The following is a 12,470-nucleotide window of genomic DNA, read 5'->3' on the forward strand; positions in this document are numbered from 1 at the left end:
GACTTTTGTTACACAAAATTGACTTTTGTTACACAAAATTGACTTTTGTTACACAAAATTGACTTTTGTGAGACAAATTTTACAAAATTGATCAATGTGATCAACAAAATTGACAAAATTGATTTTTGTGAGACAAAATTGACCAATGTGAGACAAAAATGACTTTTGTCTCAACAAAATTAACAAAATTGAATTTTGTCTCATCAAAATTGACAAAATTGACCAATGTGATCAACAAAATTGACAAAATTGACCAATGTGAGACAAAATTGACTTTTGTCTCAACAAAATTGAATTTTGTCTCAACAAAATTGACAAAATTGAATTTTGTCTCAACAAAATTGATTTTTGTCTCACGAAAGCTAATTTTGTCTCACGAAAGTCAATTTTGTCTCATAAAAGTTAATTTTGTTGTTACAAAATTGAATTTTGTCGTCACAAAAATGAATTTTGTCGTCATAAATTGACTTTTGTCTCAACAAAATTGACAAAATTAACAAAATTTACTTTTGTCACAACAAAATTGACAAAATTAATTTTTGTCTCAACAAAAATGACAAAATTTACTTTTGTCTCAACAAAATTAACAAAATTGACTTTTGTCTCAACAAAAATGACAAAATTGAATTTTGTCTCACAAAATTGAATTTTGTCTCACAAAAGTCAATTTTGTCTCACAAAAGTCAATTTTGTCTCACAAAAGTCAATTTTGTCTCACAAAAGTTAATTTTGTTTCACAAAAGTCAATTTTGTCTCACAAAATTGAATCTTACCTCACACAATAGACTTTTGTGATTTAATTTCCATATCAGGTAACAAAAGTCAATTTTGTATGCAAATATGTTTATATTTGCACATATTTGCATACCTTTTAGACAAAATTGACTTTTGTCATGACAAATATGAATTTTGTCTACAAAAATGAACATTTGTCATGACAAAAATGAACATTTGTCATGACAAAAATGAATTTTGTCTACACAAATGAATTTTGTAATTAACAAAATTGAAGTTCTCACAAAACAAGTCTGTAGCACATAGCTTTGTAAGACAAAAATGATTTTGTTATGACAGAATTGAATTTTGTACAAAACCACAAGAGTCCCATTCGGCGCCCCGTAAGTACAAGTCTCTATACGCTCGCCTTTATTTATTTTCAGATCTGATTCTGTGATATATGCAGTATTGGCTTTATTCATTGTTGAAGGCCGTACGGTGACCTATAGTTGTTAATGTTGATGTCATTTTGGTCTTTTGTGGATAGTTGTCTCATTGGCAATCATAGCACATATTATTTTTTTTATATAATATGTATACTGATTTTAGTTCGTATGACATGTGTGTACCAAATTCGAATGAGCTGAAAATTTATGACGACCCGTTTTCATCTGAGGATGCCCTCTTCTCTGTTTGAAAATAACTAGCTTTATAAAAAAAATCTTTTCTAAAATAATAGTAGATAAATAAAGCACTAAAAAGCATAAAAAGGAAGGGTCTGTGTGCCTGTTTTTATGATATGAGCCATTGAAAATATCGCGGGAATGATTCTCTGAAGATTTTTCATGCTTTTAACATTGGCCGTTTTTATGTTTCAAAAACTATAAAAAAAAAATAACAAGGATTTTATTTTCCAAGATTTTCAAATTTGTCTTTTTAAACTTTATGTCATAAAATTATGAAAAGAAAAATAGGTTTTAGCGATATATGGATAAAATCAGAGGATTCAAAAGTCAAAAACAATCCTTTAAAAATATTGAATGTTGCGTTTTTTGTAATTTTATTGGAATGTAAAATTGTAGACAGAAGCACACACATTTAGATAAATGAAGCACACGGTAAACTAATTTACAACGCTCTATTTTATATCTAAATTTGTCCGTAGGCTAATTTTTTTGTCCGTAGGCTAATTTTTTTCAAATTGATAAAAGTTAATTGATCAATAAGTCTGTGGTCAAATTCACTTTGTGAGTCGTTTTTGTACCGAGGGTGTGTCTTGTATTATGGGTTTTCATTGGTTTAATGGTTTGTGTTTACAACCAGTATTTTGTCGTCAGACATATTTAAAAGAAGCAAAAGATTGGATTTGAATTTTAAACTATATGAAAATCCGCATATACAAGGTAGATATTTATCTTTTTATATTTCCCTGATTATTTTCGTTTTATGTAAGTGGCGGAAAATAAACTTTATGTTTTTTCTTCATTTTCTCATTTCAATGAGACAATCTGACATTTAATTTCGATGAAGTTGTAACGACTTATTGCCATTCGTTATTTTGCTTGTAATACGCTGGCAAGCAATATTTTGTATTGTAGCTTTTTTGGCAAGAATAGTTTAAAAGGTTGCTATAAATTAGAGAGTCTAACACTAGTTATTGAAACATACATGTCTTACATCTAAAATTTCGCAAAAATCAAATTAAAAAAAAGGTTATAATACAATACAATCCTATTCAATTATGCCAATTTCGTATTAAAGGCTTAGTGTTCCGGTAAATTACTTCGATCCTGAATGGTGAGGGGAGTCATTATGCTGGCTGATTTCCTCAAACTGAAAATGGAAAATGTTCAGTGGCCAACATTTCATGCGTATTTAGGGCGATAAAAGTTTAACAGATGCTACAAATTTGACAGTCTCATACTATACAGGTAATTTTGAAACTGTTCGAATGACCCAATATGTATACAAGGTAGATTTTACCTCATCTTATATTTGCGATTCGAATACATAGACTTAACGGAAAAAGTATACTTAATTCTTCTGATTTTCGAAATCAAATCTGCGAGATATTTTTCTTTTAATTTATTGTATTGATTTACTTATTCATTTGTATTTGAAACAAAGGTAGCATCTGATGAAATTTTGGAGGCGGGCTCATGATAGACAATGGAATCATAAAATAATAATAAAAAGATAGGAAGAGCTTTCATAGGTTTTCTTCTTCTTTAGTTAACAGAAAACCATCAACATTTTGAATATTACATTCTGGTGCATGCCTGATTGAGGTTGCTTTTTAAAATCAATTTCAATTTTCTTTATTTTTAAGCTTTACAATTTTTATTTAAAGGTTATAAAAGATAAAGCATATTTTCGAAGAACACTAGTATTCTTTTTTATATTCTGGGTCACTGCAGTCAAATAAGCTTCGTAATAACAAGAATCTTGATATTTTCAAAGTGGCACTAACGGAATATACACTGTAAATATATTCCTTATTGTGTTTATTCATCTTTGTAAGAAAAAAAACCTTTTTAAGTGTTCTTTTTTCATGATAAAATTATCTTATACACCAATTCATCCAAAAAGAATATTTTTTTTTTAAACAAAAGTTATAATTTTCATAGGAATAACAATTGCTTTTGAAATAGCTTCTAGTTATTTTCTACTGCAAACAGCTGGGACAGTCTATACTTAACATGTAACTTTAGTTAGTATTACCTGTCCCTGTGTGCAAATACTCTTAGATGAGTTCTTTGTGTCTTTAAGATTGCTGTTTTGTTTTGTGTTGATGGCCAATTTATAGAGTCCAGCTCTTTCGTACGGTTTTATTTGTCTCTCCACGACGAAAGTCGCATTATTTTGTCGTAGTAAGCGAGCCATAGGGATTATTATCTAGCGGTGGCGGCGGCGAAGTAAACTATTTTGTACCAAGCTTTATATTTCATTTTCATGGTTAATTTTTGTGGTACGGCCTATAAAAATAACTGTTAAACATAGAGTCACTACATTTGGCGTTAACAATTATTGTTTGATTTGTATGTCTATCTGTCAGATTTCATATGACCGTGACCTCATTGCAAGTTGTAAAATGAGGCATATTTAGGGGCACAGGAGAGTGGGACTGCCTGGTTGAGCTTGATATATGATAGATGTATAGATTATAGACCTTTTACCTAAACGTTGGCCTAATAGCGACCCTTTTCTACCCCAAAGGATTCCAGCATGAAGTTAAACATCCTTCCAGCTATCAAACGTTTTAATGAATCGTGTACAATTTGTAGGAACTAATACAGCACCGTTTGGAAGGAATAGAAATAAACAGAATGAATCATAATGAAAAAAGACAACAAAACATACATATGAGAAAGACATTTGGTTGCTGAATTGTAAGTAAATTAAATTTAAATATATATATGTTACAGACATTTTTCTAAATTTAGGCATGTTTGGATGCCAGAACTGTTAGACACTATTTATCCTGATTTTTTGAAGATACATTGTTGAGCCACATTTGGTAAAACCTGAATCATCACACATTAAGGTTTTTCATTATCTTCACTGATAAATCTCTTAACATTCGACACCATTTGGTTTCGCAATAAGCACACACGTCATTCATGAATATCTTCTTTTACATATGTTCCCACAAAAATTAAAATACATTATCATGATTAATTTGACTTTTGAGATCTGCCATTGACGAGCGATGCGTATATACTGGGAGACGCTTATCTGGTCTAAACACTCTTAAATTCATTTGATATGTTTTGTAATTTGATTTTGCCTTATGATTAGGGACTTTCCGATTGAATTTTCCTCGGAGTTCAGTATTTTTGTGATTTTAGTGTTTGTATTTCTTTGTGGAGATTTTAACCACAGTCAACTACAGTCTTATTCATCAATCAGTTTACAAAGACCAAAAAAAAAAACCTTCTTATAATAATAAACACATTCTTATAATAAAAAAAGCACAATCATATAATGAAATGTCCACAGCATATAATAGAACATGCCAACTAAAACAGGTATGGAGTTCCATACAAGCAGCAATGGCAATTCATATATCCAGGTCAATCAATCCATCGAAGAAATAACCCATACGAGTTATAACCACATTGTTCACGTCTTAAAATGTGTGCAAAAAGTAAAAACACAAAAATATTGAACTCCGAGGAAAATTCAATCGGAAAGTCTCTATTCGCATGGCAAAATCATATGACAAAACACATAAAATACGACTAGACAACAAATGTCATATTCCTGACTGAAAACAAGCAAACAAACAGCAGTCAGTCGATTCAAACAAACTTCTTTATCTTTGCTTCATATGTTTCACTTTTATGTTCTGAGTCTAGATTTTCTAAAAAAAAATTGAATTTGTTTATTGACAGAACCATTTGTCCTTTTGCCATTTTGACAAAATAATTATTAATTTTCTTCTAGTATCTGAAATACAGAGCGAGTACATACTTAACATAGTTTTACTATAAAGAACACATCAAATGTTTTACAAACCTTCCCAGCTAGTTTTTGGACCATTAGATGTTTTCTTTGCAATATATTGTGTTTAACCCACTTTTATCATGTGCATCTCAATGATATATTTCTTTAACAAGTTGCCTGAAACTGAACAGGCATTTTTTTAAAATTTTAATTCAAAATTTTAGTCATTTCGTATTGTACATTGACTTTTTAGGTCAGGCATTTTATAAATTGCCAGAATTTTCAGTCATTTTACAAAATGCATAAATTTAGAAATGTCTGTAACATATATAAAACGATTAACCTTCTGTATCTCATAGACGGATTACCATCTTTTTTCGATTATGTTACATCTTATGACCCTGAAAACACCGCTACACTGTACATATGATGTTTTATTACATAGCATTAGGTATATTCATATGTCATAGCACTTGGTGCATTATTATAGCAGAGAACTAGAAACATTTTCACAGCAGAGTACTAAGTAAATTATTATAACATTCACTAGAAGTACATTCTCATAGTATTACACTAGGCATTATTGTAGCATAGTGCTAGGTCCATTCTTATACAAAAGCGTAGATCCGTTCCTCTAGCATAACATTAAGTTCATTATTATAGCATACCATTTAGTACATTCTTTTAAAAGCAGAGAACAATGTTTATTCTTATAACATAGCACTGACTACATATTTTAAGCTTAGCATTTGGTACATTCTTGTAGATAGCGCTAGCTCTATTCTTGTCATGCTTATCGCATTCAACTAAGTGCATTTTGTACATTCTTTACACTGGACACTTTTAATTTGCAAAACACTCATTTGCAAATCCGTCGCCTTCTCTCATTAGAGCTACAGTGTCGTGTATATAACCAAAATATGCGGAATGACATGGGATTCAATAAGTTCGTAGCTTTTCTGCTGTTATCATAATATATATTATACAATTTGATTTGAAAAACAACATGGGATTTCCGTATCCCATGGGACAGGGCAAAATTCAATGGGATTGATCATTATCCCATTGGATTTTAGGGGTCCCATGTGATAACTATAGTCCCATAGGATTTTTGTTGTCCCATTGGACTATAATTTATAACCCATGGGATTTTTAATATCCCATGGGACAAAATGAAATCCCATGTGATTCAAATTATAAATATACAGTTATGTGTATAACACTGGACACTTTTAATTTGCAAAACACTCATTTGCAAATCCGCCGCCGCCTCAAATAAGAGCTACAGTGTCATATATATAACCAAAATGTGCGGAATTACATGGGATCAATAATTTCATTGGTTTTCTACTGTTACTATTATATCTATTTTGCTATTTGATTTAAAAAAAACATGGGATTTTCAATATCCCATGGGACAGGGCAAAATCCCGTGGGATTGACCATTATCCCATGGGATATTACATACTATGTTTCAATGAATTTTTCAGTATTTTGGAAAGTATATTAATATTTGAAGTCAATGAACTAAAATCCTTTAATTGAAATAAATAAAATGATGACATGTCTAAATATAAGAAAAAAAAATGCTGCTTGAAATCTATGTCTTGTTTATTTTGTCATGAAAAATAGAGCTAAACAAATATTTCAAATTCTGACTGAATTTATTGACAGTTTATAGTCAGGTATAGCTTTCTTTTTTTATAGTTTCATTGCAGTACACGAATATATGCAAACGATTTCTAAATGGAAAAGTACATTATTATAGCATACCATTTAGTACATTCTTATAGCAGAGAACAATGTTTATTCTTATAACATAATACTGAATCAGAGATGGGTCCGATTTCTTTCAATGTAATTGATTAAATTACAATTACTTTGTCATTTGTACGATTAAATTAAATTAATGATTACATCATTTCTGAAAGTATCTGATTAAATTAATGATTACATTGACAAAGTAATCATGATTACATCTGATTACAATGAATTTAAAAACAAAACATTTGAATGATGTGAATGAATAAATGTTCAATATAACTATAGCAGTTTTGAGAATGTATTTTATTTGTTTCAACTATTAAATATAATTAAACTTCATCTATTTAAATAATCACAAAATTTCACTACATATATGCATTACACTTTATCACCAATGATCTCTGAATTATTTTGAATTAAATTCAATAAAGAAATATCATAATCAAGAGTTTTTTTGTTTGTCTTCTGACCTCTTTTATAATTTATATGTATTCCACGGTGCAGTTTATGGAAATTTAGATATGGATGAAATAAAGATACTAGTTAAAACTATGTTAAATTTTGATAGAAATGTTTAATCAAATTGTAAACAATATGTAAGTACAAAAAATCATTGCAGTTTACATGTCCAGTCCAAATACATTTAAAAAAATTTTAAACAACATATTTGTCCAATTTTTAATTTAGTTTGTTCTAATTAGATAAATTTTCATCATGTTCATGTCTGATTTATCTTTTATCATCTAGATTTCCCTACAGCCATACTCAATTGGTAATTGCAATAAAAACAAACCTTAATTAGTCTCCTACCTGTCAATTTAAAATTGACAAAAATCACAAAAATTAACAAAAGAAAAGTATTACTTGAATATATAACCATAATAACAGTTATAATCAAATATTAATATGAAGATCATTATAAAACGATGAATATACATGTATGTACAATATATTTTACTAAGATAAAAGGTATATGATTGTATTACATGTCTCTGCTTAGGCTAATGATGACTTTTCAATACTGTAACAGTTTATTTTTTACTGAAGTAGACATGCTTACAGTAACCAAACTATTTTAGCATGTTAAAAATTTATCAAATATGAATAACACAGAGGTTCATTTAATGACCAAAAACACAATTTTAGATTTTTTTCATTGTAATCAGAATGTAATCAAAACGTTATCATGATTACAGGGTATTTTGAAAAGTAATTGATTAAATTCAATTACATGTAATCAGATTTTTGGCTGATTAATGATTACACTGATTACTTGAAAAATTGTAATCAATTACAGCTGATTAACGATTACAATTACAATTACCCCAAGTCTGTACTGAATTCATATTTTAAGCTTAGCATTTGGTACATTCTTGTAGATAGCACTAGCTCCATTTTTATCATGCTTGTAGCATTCAACTAAGTGCATTTTGTACATTATTTACACTTTTTTTTTTAATTTGCAAAACACTCATTTACAAATCCGTCGCCGCCTCTCATTAGAGCTACAGTGTCATGTATATAACCAAAATATGCGGAATTACATGGGATTCAATAAGTTCTTAGCTTTTCTGCTGTTATAATAATATGTTTGCAATTTGATTTAATAAAAAAAACAAAAACATGGGATTTCCGTATCCCATGGGACAGGTAAAAATTTAATGGGATTGATCATTATCCCATTGGATTTTTGGGGTCCAATATGATAATTATAGTCCCATATGATTTTTGTTGTCCCATGGGACTATAATTAACCTATGGGATTTTTAATATCCCATGGGACAAAATGAAATCCCATGGGAATCAAATTATAAATATACAGTTATGTGTATATTTCAATGAATTAATCAGTATTTTGGAAAGTATATTAATATTTGAAGTCAATAAAATAAAATCCTTAAATTGAAATAAAATAAAATGATGACATGTCTAAATAAAAGAAAAAAAATGTTGCTTGAAATCTTTGTCTTGTTAATTTTATCATGAAAAAAGAGATAAAAAAATAGTTGAAATTCTGACTGAATATATTGACAGTTTATAGTCAGGTATAGCTTTCTTTGTTATAGTTTCATTGCAGTACACGAATATGCAAACGATTTCTAAATGGAAAGAAGAAAGTTCTAGCCCTTTCTCTGGTAGCTGTTTTCTGCTTTGTTGCATTCTAATGAGTTAATAAAATTGAGAATTGAAACGGGAATATATCCAGGGGATAATAAATCAAGTACCTATCCCGAGAGCAGAAAACAGCCCTTTTCATCTAATTTTTTAATAGTTTTTATTTTGAACGGACACTTACCCACTGTATTTTTAATTAGAGGAGGAGTTAGTGCAGCAAACATGTTAAATCGTCATGCCACATTTTGTCTGTCACAAGTTTGGGGCATGTAATTCAGTGGTTGTCAATTGTTACTATATATCATATTTGTTTTTTGTTTATTGTTTTTTGCAAAAATCATGCACTTAGCTTGCGTCTAAGATTGTTTTACATTTGTTATTTCATTGCCTTTTTAGATTACTACGCGGTACATGTTTTCTCCTTTTCAATTGCTATACAGTAAACTATATTTGTTATTTTCGTTTGGTCTCTAGTGGAGAAAAGTCTTATTGGCAATCATACCTCATCCTATTTTTATATCAACCTGGCCATTTTCTTCCTGTTCAAAATCAGGAGCCTGTAAATAGTTGAGTGTTTGATGCTGGTTTGTGTCTGTCATATTTGTGTTTTATATTATTTTTTTTATAAACTAGCCTGCTATATTTGAAGTTTGAATTGTTCTTAAATTTGAATGTAGTGTCTTTTATAGATAACTATAGTATGTATAGGGTATAGGTTTTCTGATTAAGTAATTACTTTGCTTACATCCACCTAAATAAAATCTGGTTGATAGTTCTCTCTTTTATCATACCACATCTTATAATAACAACCATTATTCAAGGGCAAAAACGTGAATAGAAGTGGACTTACTAGTTAGGCTTTGTTGACCTTTGTAAATCTTGTTTTGTTGATAAGTTCTTCTGTCTTTTGTTTATGGTTTGCCTTTATCTTCTACTGTTCTTGCCCTACACATTAAAGGGCTAAAATATCCTTTAATGGCAAAACTACTATTATGACTTTGAGTAGGCAAATGACAACGTTTTGGCTCATTTGTATATCTTGTCTTGCTCATCTTTTTTGTTGTTTAATATTCGCGATGTTCTATGAAACGGAGGTCACATTAATATTAAAATAGACAATCAAACTCCTTATTTTTATATTTCACCATGCAATCATTCCATACAACAAAAGTAAACGTATGCTTATAATATCTGATAAAATAATATAAATAGAAAACTTGGCATTGGCCACAGAACCATGAAATTCGGACATATTTATATGAAACTGCCAGACAGACATGCACACCTTACAATCGTTACATCCATCAAAAATAATTTACCTATTGCTTAAAGTATATGGTAAATTGACAAAACCATGAAAACTTATCATTGACCAATGAACCATTGAAAGGTCACATGTGCACCTTACTTCATTCCATTCACCAAATATAGAGGCTTTATTGGTTACAGAATCCGGGAAACAGTCCAAACCATAAAAAACTAAACATTGTCTAATGTACTGTCAAAATAGAGTCAAGGTGACATTAAAATTGTCAGTCAGACATTTACAACTGGCAATCATTCCATGCATCAAATATAGTTGACTTAATAAAGCTTATTAGACATAAAGAATAGAAAAAAAGACAAAAAAAACCAACATTGAGCAATGAACTGTTGAAATGAGGTCAAACTCAAATAAAACATACCAGACTGTCATGTACAACATAAAATATGTTCATACATCAACAATAGTTTGACCTGTTGCATACAGCATTAGAAAGACAGACCAAAACACAAACACTTAACTTTAACCATTGAACCATGAATATGAGGTAAAGGTCAGACCACACCTGCTAGTTGGACATTTACACCTTACAATAATTCCATACACTAAATATAATATACCTATTGCATACATTATTTGTAGAAAGACCTTAACATTGAGCAATGATCCGTTACAATTAGGTTAAGGTCAAATAAAACATGCCAGACTGACATGTACAGCCTAACAAAAATTCAAACACCAAATATAGCATATTACTAGGTGCGCTGTTATAAAATAATGCTGAGTCAATTCATATTGATTTCACTAAGTAATTTTTCATATCATAGAACTAGGTGCATACTTATAACAGATAACTATTTCTATTCTTAAAAGCATAATGCTAGATACATTATTATTACATACATGCAACCCCCTCTTAGTACTTTATTATAACAAGAATAAGGTTCATTCTTATAGCATAGCACAAAGTAAACTATAATAACATAGTTCTATATCAATTCATAAACATTTCAACTAAGTCTTTTTAGAAATTAAAACTGGCTAGAAGCATTTAAATAACATAGAACTAGGTCCATTCTTACAGCATAGCACTTAGAACATAATTATAGAAATCCATTAAGAAAATTCTACTAGCAAAGCAATACGTTAATTATAACAACATATCGCTAGGTCCATTCTTATAGCATAACACTAGATACATGAATATAACATATCGCTAGGTCCATTCTTACAACATAGCACTACACGCATTAATATAATGGAGAACTAAGTAGAATTATAAGGCATGAAACTAGGTAAATTGTTAGAAAATTCCACTTTATCATATCAATACACCAGGTATCTTCTCATATGATTCAACTGAGTTAATCGCTATATCAATCTTCTTAGTACATTCTTAAAATTTAGCACTAGATACATTATGATAGCATAAATTAAGGTCCATTATTAAAAATAAATTATGATAATGAAGCGCTACGTATATTATTATAAAATATAATGTAGCACTTAGTACATTATCATAGCTTTCCGTATTTTAAACATAGCACAAAGCATATTATAATGATAAAAATATGGTGCAGTCTTATAGCAGATCACTAATTAGACTATTTTAACATAGTGCTAGGTCTGTTCATATACCATTCCTCTAAGTTCAACCAATAGAATAGCACTAGGTGCATTTTATTAGCATATCACAAAATACATTATAATAAGTTAGCGCTTGGTCCATTTTTATAGGATAGCACTTATAACATCATTATAGTATTTGACTAAGTATATTCTTGTAGCATAGATGTAGGTACATGATTTGAACAAAGCACAAGGTCCATTCTTATAGCATATCACTACGTACATTATTATAGAAGAACAATAAGTCTATTTTCATAGCATAGGACTAGGTAAACAATGTTATTATAGAACAAGAACTATTCGTATACCATTTCACTCAAACTATTCCTATAGCATAGCACTAGGTACATTTTAAAAGCGTAGAACTAGGTCCGTTCTTATAACATAGTGCGAGATACATTTGTATAGCATAGCGCTAGGTATAATCGTATAATATAGCAATACCACGGGCATCTTCTTATAGCTTTGCAATGAGTTAATTGTTATAGCATTCTACTAAGTACATTCTGAAAGTATAAAACTAGGTGCATTATGA

Source organism: Mytilus trossulus, chromosome 13 (assembly GCF_036588685.1).
Source record: "Mytilus trossulus isolate FHL-02 chromosome 13, PNRI_Mtr1.1.1.hap1, whole genome shotgun sequence".
NCBI lineage: Eukaryota > Metazoa > Mollusca > Bivalvia > Mytilida > Mytilidae > Mytilus > Mytilus trossulus.